This window comes from Dasypus novemcinctus, chromosome 21 (genome assembly GCF_030445035.2).
Source record: "Dasypus novemcinctus isolate mDasNov1 chromosome 21, mDasNov1.1.hap2, whole genome shotgun sequence".
Classification (NCBI taxonomy): domain Eukaryota; kingdom Metazoa; phylum Chordata; class Mammalia; order Cingulata; family Dasypodidae; genus Dasypus; species Dasypus novemcinctus.
The window spans coordinates 37332296-37348715 of NC_080693.1; the positions used below are offsets into that span (position 1 = coordinate 37332296).

The following is a 16420-nucleotide window of genomic DNA, read 5'->3' on the forward strand; positions in this document are numbered from 1 at the left end:
GGGTGCTGTTTCTGATGGGTTGCAACCCCTTGCCCCCCACAGGGACAGAGAGCTGCGGCCTTACCTTTTCAGGCCACAGCCCCTGCTGTGTATGACGGGGCTGAAATGCTCTCGTGTCTAGTTTGCTTGTTCTTTGAACGGGGAGAGACAGTAGTGGGAGCATAGCTCCCTCCAGGCCCACATGCAGACAGGTGACTGCTGGAGAGAAGCTGAGCCAGAGCCCGGGTTCTCGCCCGCCCACGGGCCCTACAGCCGCCCGTCCTCAGCTCCTGGAGTCTGGAGCTGCTCTGTGAGAGAAGCGGGCAATCTTGAGGCAGCTCCTCCCCCAGGTTTCCTGGCCCTGGCTGGCCTCCCAGGCACTCCTGGGGTTTTCTCCTCTACCTGAAGCTGGCCGGCCTGGAGAGGCCCTGGTCAGGGGAGGCCTGGAGGGCGGCCCTCCGCTGTTCCCCGCCACACCAGCCTGAGACCACTGCCACTTGGCCTTTGGGGCTCAGCCTCTCCGAGATGGGCGCACACACCTCCTGAGAGGAGCAGGGCCTGGTGGCCTTTCTCCCAGGTCTTCGAGCCACTGCCCTCACCCACTTGGAATTCTGCCAGGATTCTAATCCTCTGCTCCCTCTGGGGAGAAGGCACTGGGCTCTGGCTTGGCTTCAGGTGGAACAAAGGCTGGTCGTTCCTGGACGTGCTGCAGGAGATAGCGAGCTGGCCCCTGGCCAGGCTGACCACTCGGGCAAATCGCGCCAGAGTGGAGTTGCCCCTGGGCTCTGGGAGGCGGGCCGGGGCTGGTGAGGGGGCATCGTCTCCACCTCGGCTCACCCCGGGACAGCTGGTCGACCACTTACCCACCTGGAGAATGTTCAAGGACAGCAAGAAAAATGAGGGACTTTCAGGGGCAGCTGTGTTTTCTGACTCAGTCATAATGCCCCTAAAAATCCTTATTGTTCTTGCAGTGTGCATCGGGCCGTGGTCCCCGCCCACCCCTCCCTGACCTGGCCCCTCTGGAGAGGACAGACTCCCTGGGGTGAGATTGAAGTGTACCCCCCAAGACTGAGCAGATGGGGCTTGCTGGCTAGTAAAACAATTTTGCTTGGTCAATACATTGCTCTGCATATAGCTTTTTTTTTTAAAAAAAATCCCCCCCCCCCCCCGTTGTCTGCTTTCTGTGTCCATTCGCTGTGTGTTCCTCTGTGACCACTTCCATCCTTATCAGCGGCACTGGGAATCTGTTTCTTTTTGTTGCATCATCTTGCTGCGACAGCTCTCCATGTGTGTGGCACCATTCCTGGGTGGGCTGCGCTTTTTTTGCACTGGGCGACTCTCCTTACGGGGTGCACTCCTTGGGCGTGGGGCTCCCCTACGCGGGGGACACGCCTGTGTGTCACGGCACTCATTGCACGTGTCAGCACTACACATGGGCCAGCTCATCACACGGGTTAGGAGGCTCTGGGTTTGAGTCCTGGACCTCCCATGTGGTAGGCAGATGCTCTATCCATTGGGCCAAATCCGCTTCCCTGCATATAGCTTTATGATGTGTTTTTTTGGTGGAGGACTGGGGTGGGACAGGGCCAGGCATCCAGCTATTCCTGCTCAGGTGGGGCCCAGGAGGGGGCAGGGTCTCCTGGGTTTGTATGTGATGAGAATTGGGAAGGCCCTGGCTGCACGCGTGGGCAGTGCTCCAGGAAGGTCACACCTGGGGTCAGTTACCTTAGGCAGTACTGTTAGGCTGGACGGGGTGGCCCTCCTCTCAAGACCTTCGAACCTTTCAGGGGAAGAAGGGCAGAAGGCACCTGGGTGGGACCTTGCACTTTATTGTGGAGTAGAGAGAGCCCGGAGCCCACGCTCTGAGAATCATCCAGTGATCCGGCTGTTTTGAAAGTAGGGTTGCAGTGGATTTAAGGTCTTCCCCCCTCTGCTGACCCTGGAGTTTGCCTTCTTGCAGCTGGGTGTTCTCCACCCAGAGTTCACTTTGTGGGTCTCCTCCATTCCCAGCAGGTGGCCCCAGCCCCACCCCACAAATATTTTGGTGAGCCAAGGTCTCAACTTGGGGTGGACTGGGGGTTCTTGAGGGATTGTCAGAAAGCAGACATACTTTTTAAATGGAAACCTTACCCACGAATATAAGTTCATAAGAACATCACCAAGTCCCAAAGCAGCGGAACCTTCCTCTCCAGCAGAGGCTGGCAGGCAGGGAGGTAAGCGAGCAGGACTGCCCCCGTGCCTCCAGTCAGCGGGGGAAATTCACCTCCCAGGTATTTCTAAGGTTCCAGGTGCCAGCTCGCAGGGTCTCACCCAAAACGACGGCCTCCGGTGTGCGGGTTTGTGAGCGCCACCCTGTGCCCCCTGGGCCGTCGTCCGCCTGCCTGGGTGGGCCTCAGCACCAGGGGCCTTTGCAGGACCTCAGTGCTCTCCTGCCGCGGGCACGCACCAGCTCCCAGGTAACGTTTAAACATGGATGGTATTTTTCCTTTCTTGGTAACAGGTGGATGGGGCTGAAATGATAGGAGAGATTCTCACGGGTCCATCTCACCCCTCATTGGCATTGCTGGCATGTGCTTGCCTCACATTATTTACCCTCTCCCCTGAGCTCCTTTTCCTCCTTCCCTCTCTCCCCCCAAACCTTCCTCCTTGGCCCCTGAATGTGTTTCTCATTCTTCACCCCAAAACCTTTGTGAAAATTAAATGGATTCCTCTTTTCCCCCAACGTGAAATAGTTATCTTCTACTGTAGATAATTCAGAAACTACTAAAGGATGAAAAAGAGGCTCATAAATTCCTATACCTAGAAATAATGTCTCCTAATGAAATAAATCCAGCCTTTTTTTCTCCATGCATGTACACCCCCACCCGGCTGGCAGGATCGGGGCTATTGGACGGGGCCAGGCTCCTAACCCATTTGAGCCATTGCCATGTGCTTTTGGGAACCAGAAAGCCTTTTCCCACTGGCCAAGTGGGATGGGCTGTGAGCTGCCGCCTCCTCCAGGCAGGAAGCCCAGAGATCTCGTGGAAGTGGCTGAGCAGCACGGTGCCCCTCTCGCCAGCCTGGGATTGGCGAAGCCCCAGTTGTGGGCTGTGTCTTGATTGATTTCCAGGTGGGTGACTGCCTTGCTCCTGGCCCTGGTTGCACGGAACCACCTGGGGGAGTGTTGAAAACATACCAATGCCAGGACCCACCCAAGGATCTGAATTGGATCTGAATTGCTGGGGAGGGACACCCAGGGATTGGTGGTGTCTTTGTTTCTGTGTTTTGTTCCTTAAGTTCCTCAGGTGAGTCTCCTAAGAAGCCACAAGTTAGAGATGGAGGAGCTTCCCTGCAGCTGCACCCTCAGAGCCTGGTCCAGGAGGTAACCATTTTGCAGGAGCAGACTTCTTTCCCTTCCATTATTTTCTCTGCTGCTCAGAGTCATTGTCTGGGGTTCTTCTGATCCTTGTTTTACAGAGAAGGAAACTGAGGCTAAGGAGGGCAAGGGACTTATCCGAGGACACAGAGCTAGGATATGGCAGAGCTGGGGTTTAAACCTCAGCTTCTCACCCCCCAAGTCACCGCTCTTTCAACGACAACAACCACGAGGGTGATGATAGTTGCCGAATTTGGCATTTGGTCATCACAGCATCCTGACAGGTGGGGTGAAGGGGGTGCTGCCCTCTCACAGAGGAGGTCTCTGCTGCACAGGGCCACAGAGAGGGTGGGTCATCTTCCTGCGGCCTCCCCAGTGCCGAGTGTGCCCTGGCAGCCTGCTGTGCTGCCACGGATCCCAGGTCTGGGCAGGGCAGGGCTAGCCCCATTTACAGATGAGGTAGACATAAGAGGCTTGCCCAGGGTTACCCAGCTGGTGGCAGAGGCAAGACTTCCGCCCACTGGCTCCCTGCCCCTTGCTAGGACAGAGGCCTTTAAGGAAGCAGCACAGCCCTACATGTGTCTTGCTTGTCCGAGCCCCGCCCTGAGCTGGCAGCCTCGGGGTCAGGACCCCCGCTGTGGAGGTCTCCAGAAGGCTGTCCCTGCCCCCCTCACCGTACAGCACTCGACTCCAGGAGGCCTGGCCGGAGGGCTGGCTGGGCAGGCGGCCAGCGCAGTGAGCTCACGGGTGGGTGGGTTCATTGTCGGGTCCAGAAAGCGGTGGCTCTTCCGGGGCCAGTGTGCAGAGCTGGAGGGCCAGCCTGCCTCGGACATGGTGGGCAGAGCCATGAACCGAGAGCACCGCCTTCCTGGAGCCGCGGAGCTGGCCAGGCCTGCGGGCTTCCTGCAGAAGGGAGGGCCCCAAGCGCCCAGCCTGGGCCCTCTCCCTGCTCAGGCTGGCCCCCACTTTTCTCCCCCCACCCGCCCCGCACTCTGCAGCAGGGTGCACGCTCTTGGTGACGACACGCGTTATACCTGCTGCCCAGAGAGCAGGATGGGTGGGCAGACTCAGGCGCCTCGGTGGGAGGCGAGGCGGGCAGTGGCCTCACCGCGGGCGTGCGGCAGGGTTGGGAGGTGGCCCTCAACTGCCTTCGCTCACCAGGCTCGGAACTCAGTTCAGCTCAGCTAGCCGGGCAAGAGCTTTGGGCTCCTGCAGTTGGGATGCCACAGGCCTTCGTGCACCCTGATGGAGGGTGGCCCCTTAGCTGGAATCTGTGGATAAAGCCTCCTCCTCTCCTAGCTTGTTGCCTCACTTGGTTGATAGTGGCCTGGAGGAGTGTGTCCACCTTCTAGACTTATTACTTTAAGATGAAAAGTTGTTGCTCCCTCTCCCTCCCTTACAGAACTCTGATGCCTGGCGTGGAGAGATGCTCAGTCGATGGTAGTTGCCCGGCTCAGGGATTGAGGTTTGAGCCTCAGCAGCAGTGGACAGTGCCTTCTGCAAGGACGACTTTCCCATCTGTCTCTCTGGCTGGACCCTCTTGGGACAGTGGCTCTGGACTGGGAAGCTGCGGGCCCCAGGCCCTGGACAGGCCCTGCTGCTCACCCCTCTGCCCTGGATTCCCCGCATCCGGGCTGCCCAGGCCCCGAGCCCGAGGAGGCATCCTTCCCCCCGCGGTGCGGGTCCAGCAAGTCCAGACGCCGTCAGCTCCAAGGCCTTCCTGCTGGTTCGGGGCCGAGGAGCCGCTGCCGAGCCCCTCCCTCCCCCGCGAGCCTCCTTGGGGTGCAGACGGACCAACACAGTCAGGAAGGGCTTTCTGTTTGGCTTGGCTGGCCAGGGCGCAATTAGCGCTCGCTTTCTGTTTTGACTCTTGTCTCTAACCAACGGGCTGAGCCTTAACAGCGCAGAAAAGCTGTCTAGGCCCTGAGTGCATTTGGGGCTCGTCTGACGGCCGCTGTGGAGGTGTCTGGAGTAGGAATGGACGATAACGCCGCTGTCGATCCCCGCCCCCTGATACATGGAGCAGTCTGGCGTTGATCGGCTTTTCCTGCCCAGCACCTCAGGCCTTCCGATAATGCCTCTCTGTTTCTTCAGGGAACCACCCCTCCTTTGCCCTCTGTCCCTGGGGTCAGGTGGGGCCGGTCCCCACGCCCTGGTTCTAGGAGCAGGCACATGAGCCAAGCCTGGACACTGAGCTTCCTCCCTGGAACTTTGGCAGGAGCTATGGGGAGAGTGGCGTTCTCTTTCTGTGGGAGTCGCTGACCTGATGGAATATGAGCTTGGAACTGCTTGTGGCCATCCTGGTGTTCACTTGGTAGCCCCCGCCCGAGGACAATGCCAACCAAGAGCAAAGGCTAAGAGATGGAGCGAGTGTGCTTCCGGCAGCAGGCAGCTGGATCCAGCCATGCCTGAAGCCAGGAGCACCCCTGGACTAATCTGACTGTGAGCCAATGTGTTCCTTTTTTCTAAAACCAGCCTGAGTCGGGTTTCTGTCCCAGAAAGTATCCTAATATAGGTAGTTTTCCCTTTGGTCTTATTTTGTTAAAATCAATTTTATTGAGGTGTACTTTACATACAAGTAAATTTCTTTTTTTTTTTTGAAGGGCCAAGGATAAACCCGCAACCTCGTATGTGGGAAGTCAGTGCTCAACCACTGAGCTAGCTACACTGGGTCCCCCAAATTGATTTTTTCACTTGTTTGCTTGTTTTTATTTTTAGGAAGTATCAGAGATAGAACCCAGGACCTTGTACACGGGAAGCAGGCACTCAATCACTTGAGTTCCATTCGGTCCCTAAACTTATAAATCTTTAAAAATGTATACACCCTTGTAACGACCACTACAGTTAAGATGTAGGACATTTCCATCTCTGCACCCCTTTATGACCAGTCCCTCAAGCAACCACTAATCTGCTTTCTGTATTGTAGATTCATTTTTGCCTGTTCTAGAATTTCATATTAATATTACCGCAGTGTTACTTTTTTGTCTGGTTTCTCTCATTCAGCATAATGCTTTTTTATTGAGGTACCCTGGCTGGAAATTGAACCCGGGACCTCATATGTGGGAAGCCAGCACTCACCCACTGAGCCATTGGCTTCCCTGAGTTGGTTCTCTCATCTGTTTGGTTATTTTTCATTTGTGAACCCAGGACCTCCCTTGTGGGAAGCAGGTACTCAACTGCTCAAGCCACATCCACTCCTTTCAGCATAATTGTTTTCTTTTTTAAGGTTTATTGATTTATTTGCCCCTCCCCCTTGTTTGTGCTTGCTATGTGCTCTCTGTGTCTGTTTGCCATGTGCTCTCTGTCTGCTTGTCTTCTCTTCAGGAGGTACTAGGAACTGAACCTGGGACCTCTTACGTGGGAGAGAGGCTCTCAATCGCTTGAGCCATGTCAGCTTCCTGGTTTGTTGTGTCTCTTACTGTTTTTCCTCTTTGTGTCTCTGTTGCATCAGCTTGCCATGCCTGCCCATAGTGCTGGTTTGCTGTCTTGCTCATCTTCTCTGGGAGGCACTGGGAACCGAACCTGGGACCTCCCTTGTGGTAGGCAGGAGCTCAGTTGCTTAAGCAACTTCCTAGCATAATGCCACTTCCTAGCATAATGCTTTTGAGATTCATCCATGTTGTTGCATGTCTGAATTGGTCATTCCTTTTTATTGCTGAGTAGTATTCCATTGTGTGGATGTAATTTGTTTACTCATTCACCTGATGATGAACGTTTGGGTTATTTCCAGATTTGGGCTATTAAGAATAAAGCTGTTTTGAACATCTGTGTATGAGTCTTTGTGTGGGCAGGTTTCCATTTCTATACCTAGACTTTGTTCTCATTTTCCAACTGAGGAAATAAAGAGGCCTTGAGAGGCCGCGTGGCTTGTTTCTGGCCACGTGGCTAGTGGTGGTCCTGGAGCAAGCCATTAGGAAGACATAGACTTGACATCAGGCCAGCCAGAAACAAGTAGGATGCGGTGAGGTGGGGCTTGGGACATCCAGAGGTCTGGAGGATGTCACATTGGTGCCCCCCAGTTTAGCCCGGCCTCCCACTCCACAGATGGCTCAGCTCGGATCTCCCCTTGGCCTTCCTGCTACCCATGTCAGCCCTGGAGGTCAAGCAGGATTTTCCCAGGTGCTCTGTTATGAATTCAGGAGGGTCACTTCCCTCAGGACCCAGGGCACCCTTGTACATCTTACCTGGTTCTGTGAGTCAGTACATTTTGGTTTGAACCAGTTTGCATCTGAAAACCCTGCCTGACACCACGTGGCCATGACATCAGCTTTCAGTGGCACTCCCCACAAAAGCCCCCCAGGTAAACCACTTCCTCCCAGTCCCCTTCCTGGGGGCCACGTGCTGTACTGAGTGCTTTACTTGCATTATTACAAATCTTAGAACAACCCTAGAGAGAGGTACTGTTATCCCCATTTCACAGCAAGGAAAATGGAGGCACAGAGAAGTGAAATCTCAGCTGGGATGTGGTGTGTGACATGTGTGCTGCCACAGGTACTCAGCTCCCCCTGCCCGACAGACCCTGGCTGCGTGTTCTGCCTCAGCCGCCGCTGTGGCCGCCGCACCCCTTAGGGTCCTCGCAGTTCCACAACTGAAGCTGATCGGCTGCTTTCCCAGAGCCTTTGGTTCCTCCTGACTTGGATGAAACACCGTGTTGCAGGGTAAGAGATCTGGCTTCCCGAGGGGGCTGGAGAGGGCAGCCCAGAAACTCAGGGTGGGTTCTCTGGTATGAACTTGCAGCTCTGGGAGCCAGGAGATAGGAGCCAGTTCCTCCTTCGCCCCTCTCAGGGACTGTTGGAGGCACGTTGTCCGCTCTGCTTGTCTGGAGACATCCCTGGAGGCCCAGCGAGTGGTGTCCCTGCCCCGGAGCCAGCTGGGTCTCCGCAGCTTGTAAAGCGGAGGCAGTGTGACCGCACACCCTTTCCCGGAACTTCCCATCCTCCACTACCTACCTTCCTCTCCCACACTCTGGCTGCTCTGGGATGCCACTTTCAAAAACATCCAAAATAAAGGCTCTAATTCTAGGGGACTCGAGCATTTGGGCTTCAAGGCTTGCGCTGTACCTCCTGGTAGACGTCGAACAAGAGAATGGAAGCGTGAAGGTACGAGTGAATGAATGGCTGCTGGTGATTTATGTGTCGTTGCCGTGGGGAGTGGGCAGAGGACAAGGGCAATCCAAATTCATCAGATGATTCCCTTGTATCTTTGGCCCTCTGTCCATTCTCTCGGTCTAATCAGTCAAACCCTTTGGCCTTCCGCTCTCGCCAGAGGCTGTGCTCCCCCACCCCAACCCACCCCGCCGGTCTCCATCGGGTTCCAAAGGAATCCACTCTCTCTGATCCACTGTTGAGTGGGTCTGTGACTCTGGCAAGGTACAGAGCCTCTTTGAGCTGGTTTCCCCACCTATAAAGTGGGGAGAATGGTCTCACTGCTTAGGGATGTCGGGAGGATCCGGACGCCCTGGCGCCTGGTGCTGAGTGGGGGGGGGGCATTGGCCAGGCTGCCTGCCCAGCGTCCTCTCCAGCAGCAGCGCTGCTCTCGGGAGCCACCACCTCCGCCAGCCTCAGTCTCTACCTGCTCTTTGCTGGGATCAGTAGCCTGGAGCTACAGAACATGGTTTTTACCATTTGGCTGTTGGGAATGAAGTCAGTAGAGAAGAAAGAGCGAAGAGATGGAAGAGGTCAAGGAGTCCTGAGGATGCCTTGGAGCTCCTGGGCCAGCCATGCCAGAAGCCAGTCAAGCCCTGAGATGTTCTAGGAATTAATACACGAGCCAAAAATTTCCTTTATATTTGTTTAAGCTAGTTGGAGTTGAGTTTCTCTTACTTAAAACTGAAACAGGCCTGACTCATGGTCGGTTCTCTATAAATGATCACTGCTATTATTGCAGTTACTATAAACATACTACCAGGGCAAGGCGGCCAGGGGCCTGGACAGGCCAGGTTCCAGCACGGCCACTGCAGCCTTCATCACACCCCACAGCGCAGCTCCCTGAGGATACAGGGTTCATCTGTTTGCTGCTGATATATCCTAGGTGCCTAGGACGTGGTAGCTGATCAGTAAACATCTGTTGAATGAATAAATGCTCGTCTCTGCCAATGTGCCTTCCTTCTAGCCCCCATGCCTGGGTACACATTTTGCCCTCTGCTTGTCATTGCCTGGCCTCCAACCCCACTGGGGTATCTGCCATGGCTCTGTCTTGGCTAACTGATCTCTTGTTTTCATAGTGCCCTTTCTAGGGCCTCATTCATTCCTTTATCCATTTATATGTTCAATTTTTAAATGTTTATTAAAAGTGTTCACTATGCTAGTACCAGGAAAAAGATACAAAAATGAATAAAGCTTTGCTTGCCTTCAGGGGGCTTCTGTTCCAGTGGGGATGTCCATGGACAATTTTGGTACAGTTAGGTTATTTGGGGCATTTGGGTAATTTTCTTTTACCCTTCTTTAGAACAGAGAATAACCTTAAGGGAGTGTATTTTGGTCTTAAACTAAATTGGAATGAATGCAGTTTGTCTTTCTTCAAAGACAAGTTGGAAATGTGGGTGCGTGGCCCTGAGGCTCTGGGAGGGAAGGGAAGAGCCTGCTCTGTGCTGGGCTCTGTACTCAGCTTCCCAGATCCCATCCAGTTGCCAAACTGGAATTGTCATCCCTTCCTGCTGATGGCGAAGCAGGAGCAGAGAGGAAGTAATTTCCCAGCGTGGAACTGGGGCCTGGCCCTGCTCCTGGTGACCGGGGCGAGGGGTGGCTCAGGATCGAGAAGACATCTGGATGCTCCCGCTGCAGCGGATTGCTCGCCTGTGGGGTTCCACCAACCTCGTGCGAATGATGGTGGCTTTTTTCCATTTCCCCTTGGGTAGCAGTGATTCGATTTCTACACCTACACATGTACTGGGTTTGGGAAAGATCGCTACTATTTAATGGTGATCTAAAATACGAGCTTCTGTTAAACAGACAGAAAAATTATGTTGTAGTTTATATGCTGTGACTCACACAAAAAACCCTATCGAAATTTATGATATAGTAATGTTGTAATTAGTTTTGTGACTATAAAGATAAAACATTTATCTTTAAAATTAATTGTTTTAGTGAATTTTAAAGGGTTAAATGTTGAGTCATATCCTCAGGATTTTGCCGGTTTTTTTTCCCCTTTCTGTTCAATTTTGTAGCTTCTATCCTCAGAAAATAAAACTCCCAGACCGGGAAAAAAAAAAAAAATTGCAGTCATTTCCTTCCATATCTTGAACCAGGAACTGGTTGCTGGTAGAATCTCAGTGTCGTGCATTTGTTGGTTTTGTCCCCAGCATCCCCTCTCCCCTTCTGTCAATAACAGCAGCCCTCCCGCTGCTTTGGGGTCCTGCTCTTCTCCCACTGAGGTCCCAGGGCATTCAACCCTTCCCGGCAAGCAGGTAGCTCCATGGTCCTGCTGAGGCCAGGCACAGTCCTGCACTCTCTGGATTGATCTGGCGGAGGGGGGGGGGGCATATCCAATTAGAGTCCTGCTATGTAATGTTCTGAATTTCTGCCTTGGATCATGGGCTTTAAGTATCTGACCCAAGAGCTACGTGGCTAGACGGTGATGCCTGGAGAATGAGTCCCTAAAGCGTCAGCAGAGATCAGCCTCCCCCTGCTTGTCGGTAGGTGGCTTATATGGGGCATTAGAGTCCCATCCCTTTTTTACTTTTATTATCAAAGTATTACGTGAACATGGCAACAATCAAATAGCACAGAAGAGCTTATATAGGAAAGCAACAGGCCCCTGCTCCGTTCTTCCCTTTTCACCCATCTTCATTCCTGAGGCACTCTATTTTACGTATTTCCTTTTAATTTTTTTCTGGTGGTTACCTCCATAATTCTAGGTAATATGCTTAGACACTTATTTCTTGACTTAACTTTAGACAATATCCATTGACTTCCCTTGAAGGTACATGAGGATTTAGCTAGCTTATACTCCAATCTCCTTTTCAATTTTGAAATTTATAGTCTATATAAAATATGTTAACTGTCTATATTTAAAAGTTTCTATCTTTTGTTCATCAACCTTACTCAATAGTTCTTGGCTCTTCCCACTCTTTTTAGGATAAGAATAAATATGAATGCCCTTATCCTATCCTCTGCCTCTTTACACTTCACCTTAGTCTGTGACAATTTGATTTTTTTTTTACATTGTCTGGGTTATTCACATGTTCTCTTCTGTACCACAATCAAGACTTCACTCCTTTGTCATGTGTTGACTCAACAATTAAGAGCCAAGACACAGCATTCCGTGACTCTGGTTGTTAAACACTGCTCCCTGTAAACTCCCCCTTTCACCTAAGCTTGCTTGATGTGTGTTTGTGGTAGTTACAGCCATGTAGTGAGATTTTCTCACCTGAAGTGTCGTTGCTTGGACTGACACATGGCCATGCGCCTTCAGCACCCTGGCCGGCTTCGTGGCCGTGCCGCTGTGCAGCCACACGGGGCCCTGAGCTTGGGTTCCTGCCGTCTTGGAATTCTTCCCACATTTGGAACAAGGGACCCCACAAATTGTGGAGCTGGTCCTGAACTCACCACGTTGCTGGGAGGGGCCGGAGCTTTCTGAGAAGTGTTTTCTCCTCTGGCGGCAGCCCAGGCCCTTGGAAGGTCCTGAACCGGCCGTGGGCCGCTGAAGTGAGAAGCCGTGGGGGCTGAACGTGGCTTTGTAAATGTACCCCGTAGCCCCCATTGGTGAACTCGGGCCGCATGGGGAGGGGGGATTATCCCCACGTTAAAGAGGGTGCTGGGCTGAACCAGCTGCCTGCAGTGCCACTGCTCAAGATTGGCAGGTTCTAGATTCAAGTGCGGGCCTCTGATCCCCAGCCCCCAGCCTTCGCTGCTCCACATTCTGCCTCCAGACTTGTGCTACACATGACGCAGCAGATCTGGGTTTGAGTCCTAGCCCTGTTCCCAGCTTGCTGTGTGTCCTTCAGTGAGGGACTTGCCCTCTCTGGGCCACTTGCCCCAGTGTCAACTGAGGAAGATGATAAACTTGAAAAGTCCCTTTCACATATAATCACTATAGAACCAAATAGTTGTGGAATGAAAGTTTTTGTAATAGACGGATTCTCACTAAGTCATGCAGAAGGAACACTAGAATAATACCATTTTGCACTCCCTAGTGAATTAATGGATATAGGCTTTAAGTATTAGTGGCTGCTAAAATCACAAGAAAGAAGAAAAGGAAAAAGAGAGAGAGAAAGGGAGGGAGGGAAAGCAAGAAAGAGATGGACATCATGTACCTCCTGATGGAAGAATTCAACACCACCTAATGATGTCTTACCAAAAAACAAAACAACAAAAAAACACCAAAACTTAAATCAGTTCAAGCCTCTACTTCTCATTGCAGATTTCCAGGGAAAACAGAACAGAACATGTTAAACTACACCACAGGACAACAATCAGCAAAATCCAGGCAGTGGAAGGCCACAGGACAGGCAACCAGTTTTTTCCAATAAATAAGTAGCAAAAAAAAAAAAGGGAAAACTAGACTAAAAGAGAGTAAAAAAACATACTAACCAATTGCAATATTTAGACCTTATTTGGATCCAATTTTTTTGGAAAAACTAATAATTATGAGACAATTAGAAATTTGAACACCGAATAGCTCTTTGGTAAATTAGAATTACTCATTTTTTTGGTGTGATAATGGGATTGAGGTTATCCTGTCTTTTTTTATAAAGGAAGTGTCCTTTTAAGAGATATACACTACAATATTTATGGATGAAATGATGTCACTTCAAAATAATACAGGAAGAGTGGAGTGGATGTACCTCTGGTTGAGCACCTCCTTCACATATACACGGTCCTGGGTTCAATCCCTGGTACCTCCTAAAAATAAAAAAAATACGGGAGAAGGGATGAGATAGAAGTGGTGCCGCATGAGGCAGGTGGGCCATGGGCTGATGAGCATCACGGCTGGGTTTTGTTGTGCCGTTCTTTCTATTCTTGTGTATATTTTTTCAGTTTTAAAGAAGTCCTTCTCAGCCCATGGGAGGGGTCTGTGGTGGCCCCGGCTGAGGGTGGGACGTTGGGGAAGGATAGCCATGCGTTCTTGGAGCAGGGCGGGGGCTGATACAGGGGACACCGGGCCTTCTACTGCACACTGCAGGCTCCTCCCCCTCCATGGCCAGGCTGGGCCCTGGGCTCTTGTCACGGCGCCCAGGCTCAGGTCGGAAGGGTGGTTTTATCTGTCTGGATGAGCTCACGGAGCTGGGCGCTGTGACTAGAACTGCCGCCCCAGCCCTCAAGCCCCTCCCGAGGGATGTTGGCCGCACATTCCAGGCACTTCCTCCGCCACATCAGGCGTTTGGCCGCCAGCGCGGGCAGAAGGGGCAGCAGCTGGTGGGAGCTGTGGGGCATTCCCGGACACTTTTCCCACGTCCCTGGTTCTGGCGGTGTGGCCCGCCCAGGGCTGCTCTCCCGCCCAGCACCCAGGAGGGCACCAACAAGGCAGTGAAAGTGGGTCTTCTGCCTGGCCTTGACAGACTCTTCCCCTCCCTGGGCCTTGGGTTGCCCATCCAAGAGGAGGCGGGCTAGCGTTTCTCAATGGGGTGCTACACCTTTGGCGAGGGACGGTTCTTCCTTGCTAGCATTCCCAGCGCCCGCATTAAATGCCAACAGCAGTCCCTGTTGGTGTGGCAGCCAAAAAATATCCCACACATTGTCCACCACCCCTGGTTGCAAACTTCTATGGGTCTCGAAGGGCTTTACTAAGCCCATAGCTCTATGCCTCTGTGCTTCTTGAGAATACAGGAAGAATTGCGGGAGAGAAGAGCAGATAATGTATTAATGTGGCTCACAGCCTTGAGAGAGGTGAGATTTGGATGGGTCTTGAAGTGCAAGTAGGAGTTTGCAAGGTGAGTTTGGAAGGGGACTCATTGAGGGGAGCTGAACACTTCTGGGTGGAAGGATCAGCTAGTGCATGGCCTGGAGGTATGAATGAGCATGGAGTGTTTGGAGAAATGCGGAAATTCCCTGTGGCCCTGAGGACTGGCCTGTGCAGAAAACCCATGCGATGGAGGCACACTTCAATGAGGGTGGAAAACATGGGAGCCAGCAAGGATTTCCAGGCAGGGCAGAAAACTGTTTCCTCTCCTGAGTAGGAGCAGGTTGTCCACACCAGTCCCTCTGGACCGAGAAAGCACCAGCTCAGAATCGGAATATCCAAGACTGTGAATCAGAATGTCTCACCCCCCGCCCCGCCTCCCCTCCTCCCCCGCCAGGAAGAGTGGCAAAAACTGCACAGGTGGCACCTCCGTAGCTGGGATTTCTTGCCCTGGCACTACCTGGGTGGGAGAGAGTCGGAGGTGACAGTGCAGAAGCTCTAGCTTCTCGAATCATTTAAGAGGCCCTGGTGCGTGAGTGTATGCGAACGAGTGTGTGTCAGTGTGAATGTGGGCGCAGGTGTGTGTGCATGAGTGGGGCGTGGGTGGGTGTGTATGTGTGCCCAGGTGTGCACGGGCTGTTCATTTATTTGTCCACGTAACAAGTGTGCCCCAGGCACTGTGGCTATGCAGCGGTGAACAAACGGGCAGGGGCCCTGCCTTCGTGGAGCAGAGAGTCGAGTGGATCCCGTGGAGGACAAAGAAATAAATAAGAAGCCAAAGCCAAACCCGTTCCACAAATTAGACTGGGGCCCGGACTCTAAAGGAGACGCCGGGGGAGGGATGGGGAACGACAAGGGGCGGAGGCGAAGCCGCTGCGTGGGGTGATGGGGCAGTCCCCTCAGAGGAGGTGCCTGCTGGGCTCGGACCCCCCAACCGCTCCTTGCCATATAGGTCTTTGGTTTCTTCGAGGGGCTACATGCCCATACGCACACACACGCGTGCTCATGCAAGCACGCACGCACACGGTCCCTCGGCCCGCGTACCCAGAGCACAGGCCTGGCGGGCCTCCCGGGGAGGAAATGCCAGCACGTTGTTTGAGCACCACGCGGCCTCCCCGGGGACGCTCGGGACGCCCTGGGCTTCCTCTGAGACCACGTCCGTGGCGCAGGCCTTTCCCCCGGGCGGGCCTGCGGCAGGACCGTGACTCAGGGCTCCGGCCGAGGCAGGATGCCGGCCCTGTTCCCTGGGCCACGCGGACTCTGGCTCGTCTATTTATAGGCAGCACAACTGCTGGCCTGGCTGCAGGAGGAAGTGGCCACCCTGCCAGGGAGTCAGGGGAGTGGGAGCAGCGAGCGGGACGAGGAGGAGGCCAGCAGGCCTCGCCGGGGCCTCCTCTGCTGGGGGGGTTTCCAGATCGGGAGGCAACCTGACTAGCTCGTCCCCTCCGGCATGGTCAAGGCTGGGACAGGCCAGGACAAGTTGCCCACGTGGCCGCTGGAGGTGGCCAGTGCGGGGTGGCTTTTCCTGCTGCAGGTGTAGAAGGGTGAGCAGGGCAGGGGTCTGCTTGGCCCTGTGGGGGGAGGGGTTGGGCCAAGGCTGGGCCCGGAGGTCCAACATCCTGAGGGTTGACCCCAGAAAACTCACCAGGCCTGGGATCCCAACTTGCTGTATCTGAGCAAAGACGCCTGCTCCCGCCGACAACCTTGCCCCATGGCCAGGGTCGGGCTTGTCCTTCGGAAGCTGAGATTTGATGGGGTACCTGCTATGGGTCGAGCCCCGTCACAGAGATTCCCTCATTAAATCTCACAAAAGCCTTGTAACACGGGTTATCTAAGCCCATTTAACAGAAGTCAAAACCAAGGCCCGGAGGGGCTAAGGGCTTGCGTTGGAAGCCTGACTCCAACTCCTGTGTTGTTTCTGATCCACAGACGTTGAAAGACGAAGCAGCAGGAAAGGGGAGGCTGCTGAAGGGGTGGGGCAGCTCCTCCCAGGAAGGGCCAGAGACCAGCCGAGGAAGGCGAAGCGGCCCCCAGGCCCAGGCTAGCCCGTTAGGAGAACAGGCTTTGGAGTCACCTTGCCACTCACCAGGTGACCCCAGGCAAGTCACTTGCCTTCTCTGAGCCTTGGCTTCCTCACATGTAAAACGTGGGCCAAACCGTATCCTTTCGTGGGGTGTTGTGAGGCGTTTATGAGATTCCATCGGTCTGGGTTAATTTAGCCCCGTCTCTTCGCAGGAGCGCCGGTGC

The 16420-nt window shown here is 53.6% G+C and overlaps 1 long non-coding RNA gene across 1 annotated transcript; it reads left to right on the forward strand.

Moving 5' to 3' along the window:
* The first annotated feature begins 939 nt into the window (after positions 1-939).
* Positions 940-7100, forward strand: LOC131275015 (uncharacterized). Its single transcript, XR_009182376.2, has 2 exons — positions 940-3340; positions 4737-7100. It is a non-coding gene; the product is annotated as an uncharacterized lncRNA (long non-coding RNA).
* The last annotated feature ends 9320 nt before the right edge of the window (positions 7101-16420 follow it).